Genomic DNA, 15,851 nt, shown 5'->3' with positions numbered 1-15,851 from the left:
ACAAATCACATTCCAGAAACCCTAATACACGACTCATACAATGCAACTAACATACATACATCTCCTACGTTACCAGAACAACCTCAACAAAACCATCTAACCCTACATATTCATGTAGCAATTGCTCATAGTTCATACATAATACCAAACCAATTGTTTTACCTTCAAGAAATTAACATCACCGTATATTAAATCTGATCTCAATAACAAATAAGAAGTGTTTAACAAAGACCAATCTGCAGCATAAATTTCTTCAACAACCACAATTTAGACTGTTAATATATCGTTCTTTATAATGAAAGGAGTGAGTAGTGCGACTGCAGATAAACTTAGATAATTGTATAGCTCATGTGTAGGTTACCATCTGGTATTACCTTCAATCTAGTGACATGATGAGATCGTGCTTATTGATGGAGTTAGTGCGGCGCAACTACCTTTCCCTCTTGAAGTGGAAGAATATCAACTGAACCTTTTGTTTGTACTTTGTACTTCAACTGACCATACCTACAGACTCTCTACCTGGACTTCCAAGTCCTTTAACAATCTCCTTTTCAAGGGTTTGTTTAATAGCTTCATTTTTATGTCCGCCCTAAAATAAAATTTATTTAAAAATATAAGAGACTTTAAAAAGTTTGAAGCTTGCATTTCAACCATTATCTCACTCATTCTTAAAAAAAAACTACAAAATGCTACTTTCACTTAAAGAAAACAAAACCCAACCTCAGTTAAGTAGTTGTAAGCAAAACTTATAATTACCAACGGGAAAATCCTAACACAGCTTGTTCCGAATTTATTGCTATAGAGTCTCTAGTTGCTAATGTTCTAATAGTGCAAAATCGGTCAAATCAAGTGTGTAACACACTCACCGAAATAATGAAATGATAATTGCAATCAAAAAAATAAAAACCATACTAAATTATCCAAGATATGATCAAAATATAACCTAATAATTGCATAATTTTAGGTATAAAGTATAAACACATGCATGAACATAACCATACTCTCAACATTCTGATCAAACAACTCCCCACTTTTGCACGATTCCATCACAATATAAACTACAATATATATTCTCAAACTTTTGGGTGTGTCTCTTGATTTTTAGTTCTCTATACACAATCAATATTCTTAACTTGGTTATCCTGATTTGCAAGCATAGACCTCTCCTCTGAAGATGAAAAGCAAATAACTTCATTAACTATCACTTACCAAAAAATAATTTATGAGCAAGTACTATCCTGCATATGCCAATATTAATAAAGGAGCAATAGCTCATGTTAATACTCATCTCTGCCACTAACTTTGCAAAGTATATATTACCTTTGCAACAACTTTGCATTGTTCCATGAGTAGTAATGGAAGACTACATCATTAGCAGATTAATAAAATGGTGCACATGATTTTAAATGTTTGATATTGTCATGGACAATGGCAGCTGATCTATCTCTGCATGTTCTCGAATTGCATGAGAAGACACCATTACGCCTCAAACTCTAATGGACGTCTAATGATGAGAACCCAATACCTCAAAATATAATGTTTAGAACACAATGCAATGGCAATAGGTTGAACACAACGCCTAAGTTTATTGTGTTTTGGAGGGAATTTTTAAGGGCCATGGTATTGGCACCCCCATAAATGGGACTAGCACCCCTTTGACCAATTCAACGGTACTAGCACCCCTCCATTAAATACACAAAAAATACTAACGGCAAGCACTTGCCGCGGGATCGCACAATCCACGGTATCGGGTTGCCGCGAGATCCCATATCCCACGGAAGGTGGCTGTCGTGGGTCTTTTTTTAATTTTTTTTTAATAGCCACCATAAAAAAAAGTTTGTTGCCGCGAGATGATTTTGTTTACTAAAATGGAGTCTTTGCTTGTGTTAATTATCAAAACTCTTCTTCATTAATTTGATCACAAAATTTTCTTATAGCATATGAAAATATTTGCCGCGAGATAGCAAAATTATGGCTCGATTGTATATATTTTTTTGTCATGGTTTTGGTGTTGTTCTTAGAGTGTATAAAAAAACTTTAAAAAAGAAAATAAGGTATTCATATGTCGTGTGTGTTAAATACGCAAAATTTGAAGTGAAAAAAAATAAAAAACACAAAAAAAATGTGCCGCGCACTACTAGAAAAATGAGTTTACCCGAGAGACGCCATAAAAAATACCCAACGGATTCCGTCGGTAGGACGTTACCAACACATTTTGTCTGTCGGGTATAATCTGACCATTTGTTGGGTAATCTCCCTGGGTACCGACGGTTCTACAAGAGTTGTTAACGGTCGACATATCTCTTCTAAATACAAGAGACAAACTAATTTCGCTTCCCACCAAACTTTTTTTGGAAAATTAAAAAAATAACCAAAAAAGACCCTAAAGCTAACTGTTTAGTCTTTGTCGCAGCCACTTGCTGCCCGATTCACTCCTCTCTCAAATCTCAAATCTCTCACTCTTACACAGTCACACTCACTCTCTATCACTCACTCTCATACTCAATGAAATACAAATTCAAATAACACAGAGAAGAATAATCATGGATATGCAACAGAGTGATTTCGATCGTCTTTTATTCTTCGAGCACGCTCGTAAACAAGCTGAGATGAACCAAGCTAAGAATCCCCTAGACCCTGACGTATGTTTTTTTTTTTTTAAATTTATTTGTTAAAAATTCAATCTTTTTGTTTGTGTAAATTTATAAGTATTAAAAAGATTCAATCTTTTTGTAGAATTTGAGGAGATGGGGAGGAGCACTTTTAAAGTTATCACAGTTCCAGAATCCCCTGAAATCTCAGAAGATGATCGAAGGTTTATTATTTACTTCTTTAGACAATATTGAGTATGTTATTATGTGGCTATTGAAGCATATTGTTATAACTCGTATAGTGTGGGAGATCACTTAAGTCCACTAGTTGATGGAAGGTCTTTATTTCTTATGGGAAGTGGGTTCCTTTAAACTAATAGTATGTTCCAAGGCGAATGGGCTGTTTGAGTAACTGTATTAACTGATCAAATGAATATACATAATGGAATAACACGTGATAAATTTGGTTGTTATCTGTGTTGCATTGATAAATCCATTTTTCTGGAAAATCGCGGGCAAATCCGTGTGGGAACAAATTTGGACTAGTGTTCTCTTAGTTTGACACTTGGTGATCTTTTCAGAATCCAACTCTGGCATCCTTACGTGGCTCGATGACTATGTTTTACCTGGTCTACATTCTGTGTATCGTTGAACATTGGGTTCCCCTTACTTTTTTAGATGCTATGACCAGTCATTAGACATGTTAATCTTCTCTCTTCTTCTTCCTTTGTAACAGTAAGCATTTTGGCTAGGGTGTTACATTTGCACAAGCAACTGCTCAATCTACTCAAGAAAACTTCTTATTTGGTCAAGGTAACATTTTATTTAGTGATGAATCCTTTTTTACTTGCAGTTTCCAGTGTTTCGTTTTTCAGAAAAGGAATAAGCTTTTGGGTTTGTCCGAACATAAGATTATTAGATGGTCCATTGGCAATAGATGCTGGAAGGCACCCTATTCTGGAAAGCTTACACACTGATTTTATTTTAAGTATTGTTTCTGGCCTTTTTAGGTTGTTTTCTTTGGACTTCGGTTTTATTCATACATCTTCGTTTTCTTATGTAGATAGCATCTACGACTACTTCTCTTTTGGGTCCCCGAAGTTTTAGTTTAACCGTCAATACAATTAAAGCCGTCATGTATTTCCTATCCCGTAGCCAAATAATGTTTTTCTTTCAAGCATCGAACATGGTGATTGTCATGGGCCCAAATATGTAGGTATTCCATGCATGGAAAGTTGTTCTGTCGTGGTTTTAACATTCAACTTGTTAAATTTATCTCAAACTTGAAGGTCTTTTTCAGGAGTGGAAAGAGTACTTACCTTCAACAAGTGTGTCTAGTGGTCATCCTTGCACGAGATAGGTTGCTATGTTCTGCTTTGTTTCTCATATTTAAGGGTGGCGGATCGTGATATTTACTTTCGGATGGGAACGGGGACAATCTTGAATCCAACTCTAGCACGGTTTGTTTCCCAAACTTTGTTGTTCTCTCTATTAAGTTTTGTGGGTCATATTCTTTGACTATCACGTGAGTGATTCTTTGGAAAATTCTTCTGCCCATGCAATGATGTGGCTTGGAGCATAAAGGCTAATTATTTTATATCCCTTTTTGGATTGCAGTTCATGACAGTGATGAAAGAGACGACTTTTATTATGCAGAATGTTTCCTCAAGGTATGTGTATCAGTAAATTTATGCTTGCATTGACCTAAAATTACAAAAATGTTTTTATATACAAAGTTGGAGATAAGATCAGGAGTTTGATTGTTATAGATGAGCTTGGGAGGGCAACTTCTTCTTCTGATGGATTAGCGATTGCATGGAGTTGTTGTGAGTATTTGTTATCACTCAAGGCGTAAGTACTTGCATCACAATGTTGCCATTTCTCTTAAGTTTTCTGTGATGAACTTTGGCTAATCAGTTGGTTTAAATGGTAATGAGCAGTTTTTACTCTATTATGGCTTGATTGGCCCCAGCTAGGAAATATTTGAAAGAACTAAAGTGAATCAGTCATTTTAAATTTTAAATTATGAATTCCACATATGACATGTTGTAGCCTACATTAAAGAAATGAAAAGGAAGTAGTGTAACTCAGAATTCTATATCTATGTATGGATTGATGGATCTATTCTTGTGTTTTCTTTGTTTATAGGGAAGTGTGCTAGTCAAAAGTTTGGTAGCCAAAGAGTCATCGGCACTTGGTTTGGATACTTACTACAAGCAGTATTATCTTTGCTTGGCTGCAGTTGCCGCTACTATTAAGTGGTACTTTAGTGTTTTATAAAGCTACTATCATGTGTTTTCTTTGATTTAGTATTTTGCAAAGGATTTGAAATAAAGATGGACACTTTGATAAAAGGATACCTTCACATGGCCAGAGACTGTATCTGTGGGTTATGTTGTGGCTACAGGGTATGTAATGAGTTTTTCTATAAGAAGTATTGAAATTAGTGTTGTAAGTTTCATGAAATAGTTAGTTGGATATGCTTGTTCATAACCAATGTCCATGTCCAACTTAGGGAGAGGGGCAAGTGTTACCTTCCAGCCATCATAGAGAACAATGCCAACGAATATTTTAAATTTCTATTGGTATAATACTGTTTTGTCCAACGATAAAATCGTTAAGGTCCTAGTGTGTCTGTTGGATTAGGAACAAGTGGATATAAATGCTTGGTCTCAACTTTTTTGTTATCTCTAGAAGATTCTTCTATACCAGTTATTAAATCAAAGTTGAAAGAAAAACACCTATCTTGGTTTAGGAAATCTTTCAGTAGCATCTTCTTTGATCCATATACTATTATGTAGATTGGACAAACAAACTATATAAAGCTCACAATAGTAGTGGATGGTTGTGAGAGTGGGATTGTTAAGTAGATATTGATGAGTGGACCGGTTTTGTTTTGTACCCATAACTCTTACTCTTTGCACAACAATATAAACCAGCTAAAATTTTTAATTAAGTCTGCGAGAGCTGTCACCACAGACTAACATACCCTTTAAAAAAATGTTAGTCATGTTTAGAAGAATAGGTTAGCCTATTTATGAAATCGGCTCACCATTCAAATTCTCATTTATTGACAAACTTCAGTGATGTATATTTTCATCTTGAGGGTCAATTATCACTCTGTTTTTTCGGTTGCATTTTATAAGACAACTTACATGACTGGTCTTCTTCTAAATCAAATTCTTTTATATATATCATATGCAGGATAGAGGTAGGAAACTGAAGTCAAAGGGAAACCGCATCTTGGATCGAAACAATGGTAGAAAGTTAAAATCTACTTGGTTTTTGTCAGGGTTTGGCCTGGGAAGTTAAAAAGTGTTAGAAGACTCCGTTTTGTTTTATGTAAAGAGCTTGACATCCTTGTAGACTTGGGCATTACAACATTATGGAAAGACGGTTTTATAATTTCATCGAATCATTGTTGTTACATGTCTTTTCTACTTGTGCTAGATACTAAGTGTAGCTCTTTTGTAATAATTGTGATGTTGGCCTGAAAAAGAATGTGAATGTTGGGATTTTTTTTATTAAAATCCCAATATATATATATATTTTTTTAAAAAAAACCTAATTTCCGACGGACATAAATTGTCGTAGGTATACCCGACGGTCAAAAACGGTAGGAATATCCGACCGTCTAAACCTAATTTCCGACGGACATAAATTGTCGCAGGTATACCCGACTGTCAAAGACAGCAGGAATATCTGACGGTCCAAAAATGTAGGAATGTTTGTCGGCAAAGATCATCAACGCCAACGGCCTATTCTGACTGATTTTAACCGTCGGAAGCCTATGCTGATTCGAGCATTTTCCGACGGTCTTGCGGCAATTTTGGTATGTCGGGTAATACTTTTCGTCATAGCTATAGTCAGTCGGGTAAAGTCGTTTTTTTGTAGTGGCGGCAACTGCCTGTCGTGAGATATGCGATTCGCGGCAACCCAATGCCGTGGATTATGCAATTTCGCGGCAGTTGTCTGCTGTGGGATATGAGATCTCGCGGCAACTGCCTCCCGTAGAACTATGGACATGTGGAGTGTAAAAGGACATATAAGGAATAACCATTATTGTTTTACTTTTTGTCAAAGGGGTGCTAGTCCCATTTATCGGGGTGCCAATACCGCGCCCTATTTTTAATGAACTTAAGTTTAATCAATCGCTAGAATTTTAGTCATCTATTTTCATAGTTTCATATAAATCGACCATTTCATCTAACTTAGTGCTTTATCGAACCAAAATGAAATAATCAATAAAAATCTGATCGAGAAGATAAAACTGCCTACATAAAATTGATAATTATAACAAAAAATATGATAGATCAGTAGAGAATACAAAAGTTTTATTTATTAAAGTACTTGAAAATAAAAATATACGACACCAACCGTAAAACCATACAAAAAAAATAGGTGCATGAAGCAAGATCATATCACCTTCAAGGTTATCAGATGGTTAATCTAAAGCATCTAATAAAAAAAAACACTCGTCACAATTCTAACCTTTCAGCTTGTTTAGGATCAAGTGTCCATAACTCAGTATCACGAACACCTAACCGAACTCGACCCATCAACTGAATCGCAATACTCATGCCAAAGCCTTACCATAACCTTACATTGGCTTCACTACTACACCCAACTTCTTTATATTCACCCAAAAAAAAATAACCACTCATTCTTGATGTGCTTGAAAAAATTCATCGTAATTTATTGATATGCAAATTTTTGCAAAAAATTAATCTTTGTTTGACTATTGACATTGCGCAATTAAATTGTTTGATAAGAAGCTTCTTATATCTATTACTTATCAAACAATTTAAATGCAATGTATAATAACAATTCCGAACTGTAAATTTTCATTTGTGCCTCTCCCTTTTATTTTTCACAACTTCAAGGTAATTATTTAAAATAATAACCCCAAAAGCAGATTCCAACTCTTAAAATTGCACATAAATAAAAATCTAAGAATCTTCTAAGCAATCAAGAACAATATGTTATAACAGTACCTTGAAAGAAGAAGACGTTTTATGGAGTCGTGAGGAAGATTCACTACTAAAAGAACAGGGAAACAAAAATGATGTAGATCAAATAAGATGTGGTTGTGGAGACATATTGGTGGTACTTGAATTCAAGAAATCGAAGTTGATGTTGTGATTAGAAGTCTGAAGTTGACGTTGTAGAAGCCTTACACAGCAAGAGCAATATGTTTATACAAATGCCACTGGTATTCCTATAGGTAAAGGCCAACTCCTATTCAAATAGGCATAAATATTAGGTGTTGGGGGATATGAGGTAGTTTGTCCATCACATTTGGAAGCCAATGACAAAGAAAGATTATAGAAAATATTTCTCACATTCTTGCCAAAGGCATGCATCGACACGTTGAGTAAATGTTAAGAAGGCGTGCACAACTAATATTTCTTAATATTCAAGTAAGACCAATCCTGATGGCTGGGTAGTTCTTGTTTGTAGTTCCATTAATGCTGCAAACTAATTTAATTTCTATTAATTATATATGAAAAGAAATGTGAAGTCATTGTCAGCATGGGGGAAGCCGACAAAGTCACATTCGGTTAGCTACAGAAATAATACAATCTCCTCATTGAAATAGATAAGTTCAAGCTCCCCTTAGGCATCCCTCACTATATGGTACGTATCTTTATTAAGAGTGCTGGGTCCCCTTTCCCTGCTTATCTCTATCTCTCCTTAGCTCTTCGATAGGATGCAGACTGCCTTATTCCAGTCAACTACGATAAGGGATAAAAAAAAGTAGTAATGCTTTTACACATCGAGATTGGCTTTTCACTTTTCAGTTCCCTAGGGCTACTCATCTTCCTATTTAGAGGACTAAGAGTCTCCGTCTTATGAGTGAAAAAAGCCATTTTAATAAAAAAAATCCCGGGTTTTTGACAATCAGTTGTGCATCAGGGTCTTCAGGCAAACAACCACCATTTCCTTCCAATTCGGGAAATTTGACACCTGGTGATTTTCGCTCGTAGCGCAGGTTGGAAACTGTCACTTTTCTTCAAACCTAGGAAAAAAAAAATGAAAAGTTGAACTCCTGATCCAAGTCAAGGTCAGCCAACAACAGTCAATCCCGAACCCGCTGAGGTAGCTGCAAATTAAACCCTTCTTCCATTCTTTCTCGATCGCTTTTGGGAATTAATCCTATAAATGACTAACAATCTAACATTATTATGTACGTACTAACAAAACCAACACTCCCATAGTCCTATGTAGCTAAAGCAATAAGAGATCAATATAAATATTTACAAACCTACAATAACACAAACCAAACTATTTTTGAGTTGATAACACAGGGACCATATACTAATATAAAAATTCTAACAACCACACTAACTAATGCACAATGGCCTTACATTCCAATTATTCTATTTGGTAGCTCGAGAAACTACCCATTCAAAAACTAAAATTTATCACGAATCACGACTCATAAAACTAAGAATATGTGCCCTTTTTTGCCCTTCTTTGTTTTCATTACTATTCTCACTCATCTATGACAGACGTACCATATATTAAGTGATCATAATAAGTTACAGCATATAAAGTGGACATCAAACGAAAATTTTAACAATAGAAAGAGAGAGAATAGTAATGGGTTTTGTTGTTGACATACCTGATCAAATCCACGTTGTCGAGTAGGAACATTGTTGCCACCTAAATAAGACCTGTTGGGACTCTAAGATAATCTGAAATCTGAAAAAAAAAAAAAAAAAATAGTGTAACATGTGGATTAAGGTGAGGGAAGAGAAAAATATTATAACTTTGGGTTTCATTAAGAAGTTATTCTTCTGTTTTCTGTCTAAATTAATAAACTTAATGAATATGCATGATTTAAGAACATCAAAGAAAATAAAAATAAAAATTGTTCTCACGACAATATATATACTTTACCTTTCTATTATCTAATGAGTAGATTATTTTGGTATGTAGGAGCAGAGATATGACATCAAACATTTCACTCTTCTTCAAGCTTTATAATAGATACTTCCAAATATCAATTAAAAACCAAAACAGCCACAAATAATCATTTTATACTCTTCCAAATATGACATAAAGATGCATGTATTCTTTTGACTTCTACCTGGACCAAAGGAATGAAATTTTTTTGACTTAATTTCAAGTTATCGTATAACGATTGCACTTAATCTCAGATTCCATAAGCTCACTAAGATACGCCTATGAATACATATATTTGCACTATGCTATTATGTAATGGTATACCATGTAGTGTACTAAGTTCTGTTGATTGCCTATTACCATCATATCCTTGTATCAGTCATCTTAAGAAAGTAGATGACATTCGCTAATTTGAATTGTCTTCTAAAAAATCCCTTGAGACTTATGTTTTCCTTCTTGGATACCTGATGGCCTAGTGATTGAAATGCTTTGTTATACTCTTGACTACTGAAGCATGCCCAAGAGTTGCTACATGTTTTAAAAGTATTCATCATAAACATCTTATCTAGATTTACTTCATACTCCTTAATTGCAAAATTGTACATCCATTATACACTATCTTCATGATCAACTCCAACAGGCTTCAATATAAGTCTCAACTTCCCCACTTCTGTCAAGTCGTTCGCTATTCTGAAATTAGTTTCATCAAACATCAATAAGGTTACAGTTTCATAAACCCAAATAGACATAATTTCATATCTCTAAGTAGTCCATCACTATGCCCCATATGTTATTCTGACACTGCTAAGATTAAGTCTCGTGTCCATAAACAAAACTTCTGAAAAAACCTTACAGTGAATACTGTCCCATAAACAGTCCATCGGTTGTATGAGATGTCAATACCTTAAAGAGAATTGAATACTATCTAGTCGGCATCTACATAACCAAACTCGTCCCAGTTTAATGGATACTCTAAAGCAACTTCAAGGAGTCGATGATGAATGTCATTTGAATCATCAGTTGAGTGTGGTGCCTGTTACGATCATTTGACCATGGCCCCTGTACCAACCTCTAGTTATTATATATATATATATTCTATTTTTCTATTTTTGCCGCTCAAGAGAAAAAAACATAAAAAGCAAAATACTACTTGATACTTCATATCTAATGAACTACATGAGGCTCGAAACATCTCTGTATAACTACATGAGAAATCAATGAAGACATACATCCCTGTATGAATATAGTAATATAGCTTATATAGTCATTACAGAAAACAAACATGCTAATTGTAAAGTATTACAAAAATCATTTAATGACCATAGGCAAATGAAAAATGATTTTCTACAAACATGCTAGTTGTATAATATATATATATATATATATATATATATATATATATATATATATATATATATATAACGTCATTTTCTACTTTCCATTACTTACAGGTAACTCTCTTTTACCTTCACAACAAAGCCTAAATGAATAGATTGACGTCATGATTTCTTGCTCTATATGGCTATACCAACACACACAAACTAAAAGATAAAAAAAATTTGACAATAAGAACGCAATCGGAAAGTGGGTAGTCACTAAGTCATGCTTTCTTGCTCTATAGCACATAGAAAACTAAAGAATTAAAGAACCCAATTCATTGCCAAAAATACTATGGATGATGAAAACACAACTTGTAGTTAACACATATAAAGGCAGTGAAATAGATTACCTTAGACTTTAAAATTCATAAGTGACAATAGCATCTATAAATCCAATCAGCAGTAGGATTTCACAATGGTTCATAGTCATGAAACCTTCTGCATGACGACTTGTTAGAAGTGACATTAAGGGATTAAATTTAGAAGACCATCATTGAATAGTTGACTTGTTACAGAATGAAAGTCACAAACTTACCTGTTTGACTAATATTGTACAAAATAGAAAATGTAAAATCTCGACAGAAGCTTCGCAATGATTTGCCTGTTATTGGATTCAATATTCAAAACTAAAAAATAAAAAATAAAACCCAATCAGTAAATAGAATCCAATCAAGAGCAAAATGAGTAATAAAAGCCAATCAAAACCTTTTGGAAACAAATATTTAACGTGCCTGTTACATTTCTACAATAGTAAGACTACTGAATCTACCACTCTTAACGATATCAAACACCAAGCTAGTTACATGCCAAACTTGAGAATTATTGGTTTTTCAAAATCATTAAATACCTGATAAAAATGGAAATACTAATCATCGAACAAAAAAAACACATTTGTCCATTAACACAAATACCATAAATAGTTATTAATTGACTCAAATCCTGCTAGTTCAAAATTCCTACACAATATTATTTGAATCTTGTTTCAAACTACTAAGTAGTGTACTACTACACATTTACTCTCATTAGTCATTACACACGCATGCAAAACATAACAGAAGCAAAGGATGCTAAATCAGAAGTTGAAGCTCCCCAAAACTCCAAATCAAGACATATACAATACCATTTCAATGAAACAAAATAGAGTAACACTAAAAATCAATAAATTTCAAACAGAGAGAGAAATCAAGTTATTGAACTGACCTCAAACAGAGATCTTAAGTTGCTATAATTCTAATCGACAGAATCCCTCCAAGAAAATTTATAATGAGAAAAAGAAAAAAAGGAAGAGAAAATTTTACCGTTACTGAGGAAGGAGTGAGAATAGAGGAAATAAAAGCAACAAATAAAAATGGGAAATTGGAGGGGTTCAGAAGTTCTCCAATTGTTCTATTTTCAATTCCAATACAAAATCCTCATTATAACAAAATTAAAAACGAAAATCAAAATCTCACCAACAAATCCAGCAACTTCCTCCACAAAATTACCCAAATAAACATTGCTTGCCTTCATAATATACCAAAAATTTAATCCCCGTCTCAAAAAATGGCATCCAAAGTTTATAGTCCCACTTGAATTCGAAGTTAAAGTGAATCAGAGTTTCTGACTCGACAATTTTTTTTTTTTACATTTCCCTATTTTTCTCCATCTTGTGAGCAAATAAATAGACTCGTGGCCTCACAGACTTCATATGTAAAATCTATTAGGTCGATTCTTAGTGAACACTCCACATGAATCTAGATGACAATACAATTGATAAACGAATAACAAATATGTTCACAATTTACATCATCAGGTAGGTATATGGAATCAGATCCATATTACCACTAACTTTCAGAATATTGCGAACAAAGACAGTACCTGATATCTCAGCTATATGACGTTGACAACATCATTGAAAATTAATGATTTAGGATTTGGGTTTTGGGAAGAGGTTTTAGAAAGATGATGGGTTTTGGGATGATGGGTTTCCAAAACCCCGAGTAGATTCTATGGTACCAATCCTGCACTCACTTTCGATAGAACCACTACTAAAATTCTCTTCACTCGCACTAAATCCCAATGCCATACATTAATGCAAACCAATCACAATGCAAGCATATCAACACTAAGTATTCAGGAAGTCGAAAACTAACCCGCATAAATCCAAACAGTCTCAACTTTGGCAACTTCTTTTGCCAATGCCGGTAATTATTGTCCCAATATCTTCTTCTTCTTCTTCTCTCTTCCCACTCCATCATCTAACCAAAAAAAACATACACAATTCAATTGAAAGACAAAAAAGAAAACAATACAATAGCTAAAAACAATCACAACGAACCTGGATTTGATACAGAGACACGTGTCAAGGACTTAAGATGATTTAATTTGAGTTGAATTACATGAAACAAACCACCGATTTGTTCCGAATGTGAAGCGTATGTGAAAAGAGATTTATTGAGTTTGTACAACTTCAATAATTCCATTCACGTGGCTTAACCAATCAAGGAATCATTGGGGCAAATTTAATTGACAAAAGAAAAAGAGGGTTGTCGAGAGTTATGAGTACCATATTACCTGAAAATGGAGGGTTATTTTCTTGAACCTCTAAATTCTCCAACACATTGAAGTTAAACTTCCGTTTGGAAATTTTGTTCAAGAAAATAGTGGAGAGAATTTGCTTTTCCCTTTTAATAAACATGTACAAAATAGAAGCTGCTGGAAATATCAACGAAGCCATTTTTTTTTTGGGTTGGGGCAAAAATCAGAGCTTCTGTTTTGTTGTTAGAGAGGCAAGAGAATGAATTGAGAAAGGAAGAGAGAGGTTGGGAGGGCGAATAACGGCTTTTCTTTTGGATTTTCTGTTTTTAGGTTTATTTTTCCTTCGCAGAACGTACGAACAATTGAAAATGGCGTGGATTTGCCTTTTTTTTTTTTTTTCTGCCCAAGCTGACGTGTCCACTTTAGAGAAAAAAAAGGGCTGACGTGTATCACTGGGAGTATTCTCCACTACTCAGTATTAATGGTCTTTGATAAAGAGCATCTTTAGGTGGTGGTAGTATACTCTTCAAATTTGAAGACGAAATTTAGAGAATCCATACGTAAATTTTGACCAACTCTAAGCGGTCGCAAAATATCAATTGCAAAATTAATTGTAGACCCCACCATGCGCGCCATTACTAATGTTGCGTGCTACGCCTGTTTAAATGTCGCGCGACAGTCAGACTTTTGTCATTTCACACATTTTGTTTTCAACCTAGTTTCTCTAGTTCTAACAAAAAAATGGATTCCGACGACGAATGCGTCTATAATAACCAAACAAGATGGAGTGGTGACGGTGAGGAAGATGAAAACAGTGGTAATAGTACACTGGTTTGGAGCAATCCCATGGGTGATCTAGATGATGAACCAAACACTTATGGAGGTGGAAATCAGGAAGCTGAGCCGGACGATCCATTGCTGCTTCAGTATGTATTAGCAAGTCGATTTTGAATTTCCTACTGAGGCTATGGATTTCAGCCATCTAAGACCAGTGTCTAGGAGGTTTCATGATAAGCATGTCTCAAGAGTTGTTCTTGAACAACATCTATGTATTTTAATTTCATATATTAGCAGTAGTAGTAGTTAAATATGTACATTTTTATTTTTATTTTTTTAATTTTAGTTTCATTTTGCATACATCAGAGATGTGTTATGTTTCGGGTTCGGTGTACTCCACGTGCGCTTAAGACGTGGTGGGATAATATTAAAAAAGTTGGTGCACTTGACCATGTTAGAGATGCAATTCTAGCGACTCCCTTCGGTCATCTAGTTGACATACCTTACAATAAATCTGACATTGAGGGAGTTATCAATGGTTTAGTTGAGAGATGGTGGGATAGTACACATACTTTTCACTTCTCTCAGGGAGAGTTGGGCTTCACCCCACTAGATTTTTGTATGATATTTGGTTTGACTATAGGATTAGGTCAGTCGTTGAGATGTAGCATTGAATTTCAGAGTTGTGCCCAAATGATAACTTTCTTCCTTTGTCTGACCGAGGAGTTATATGACAGTGCTGGTGTTAGGATTTCTAGTATAAAAGCTGCATACATTACATCGTTGACTAATGATGATGGGTTGGAGTTTTTAATAACTTATTTGTCACTTGATTCTAATGATGGTCAAGCACATGTTGATGAGTATGTAAGAGCTTTCTGTATGTATTTGATGGGTGTCTTGTTTCTTCCTTCTGGCCATTCCACGATTAACTTGGGGTATCTAGCCAACTTTGAGCACTTGTATGAGTTGGGCGGTATTGATTTTGGTAGAGTCATATACTGTAATTTGTTGCGTTGTTTATATAGGGCTTCTCGGCAGACTGGTGTAGTCAGTAGTCCCCAGATGGGAGGGTTTGTCATTCTCTTAGAGGTATGGTTTTATGAGTATTTCCGTGCTACAAATCTTAACCTCACAGAGTACACCGATGAGAGGCCTAGGCTCAGGGCTTGGCACGGACCTCGTCGAGCTCGTCTGACCAGCGAAATCATTCTTAACATAACTACTATTCGAACCCATATCGAGCTTGCACACACAAACTTCTATTGTTTGGAGGCCTTGGCGGACATATGTGCTCATTGGTGTGAATGACTATTGATATGACCAATTTATGTAAACTAACTATCTATGCGTAAACACAAATAATCAATCACATAAACAAGTGCTTAGATCAATATTCATACTCTCAAATAATAATGAAGTAATATAAAGAGCCAGGATTCGTTCCACTCCTAAACTACCAAGACTTAAGGAATTCAACTAATCAAACACAAAGAAACAATGGTGAGAGCAATAATTATGGATGTGAATTTCTATTCTACGATTATACTACGGATTTAAATAAATCTAAATTAACTAAACTAATAAAAATAGGGTTTTGATGGAAGAGAAAGTTATAGAGAAGAGTAATCAATCCACCTAATTACTAGTTTCATGCAAGAATCGAATTATTCATTGA

The 15,851-nt window shown here is 34.7% G+C and overlaps 1 long non-coding RNA gene across 1 annotated transcript; it reads left to right on the top strand.

The window, feature by feature from the left end:
- The first annotated feature begins 4,021 nt into the window (after window positions 1-4,021).
- On the top strand, window positions 4,022-6,068 carry LOC147498240 (uncharacterized). The gene is made up of 5 exons (XR_015194245.1): window positions 4,022-4,051; window positions 4,209-4,261; window positions 4,361-4,442; window positions 4,740-4,852; window positions 5,796-6,068. It is a non-coding gene; the product is annotated as an uncharacterized LOC147498240 (long non-coding RNA).
- Window positions 6,069-15,851: the final 9,783 nt, after the last annotated feature.

This window comes from Coptis chinensis, chromosome 5 (assembly GCF_015680905.1).
Source record: "Coptis chinensis isolate HL-2020 chromosome 5, ASM1568090v1, whole genome shotgun sequence".
Taxonomy (NCBI): Eukaryota; Viridiplantae; Streptophyta; class Magnoliopsida; order Ranunculales; family Ranunculaceae; genus Coptis; species Coptis chinensis.
The sequence above is the reverse complement of the archived record's forward strand: the minus strand, read 5'-3'. Positions and strand labels throughout refer to the sequence as shown.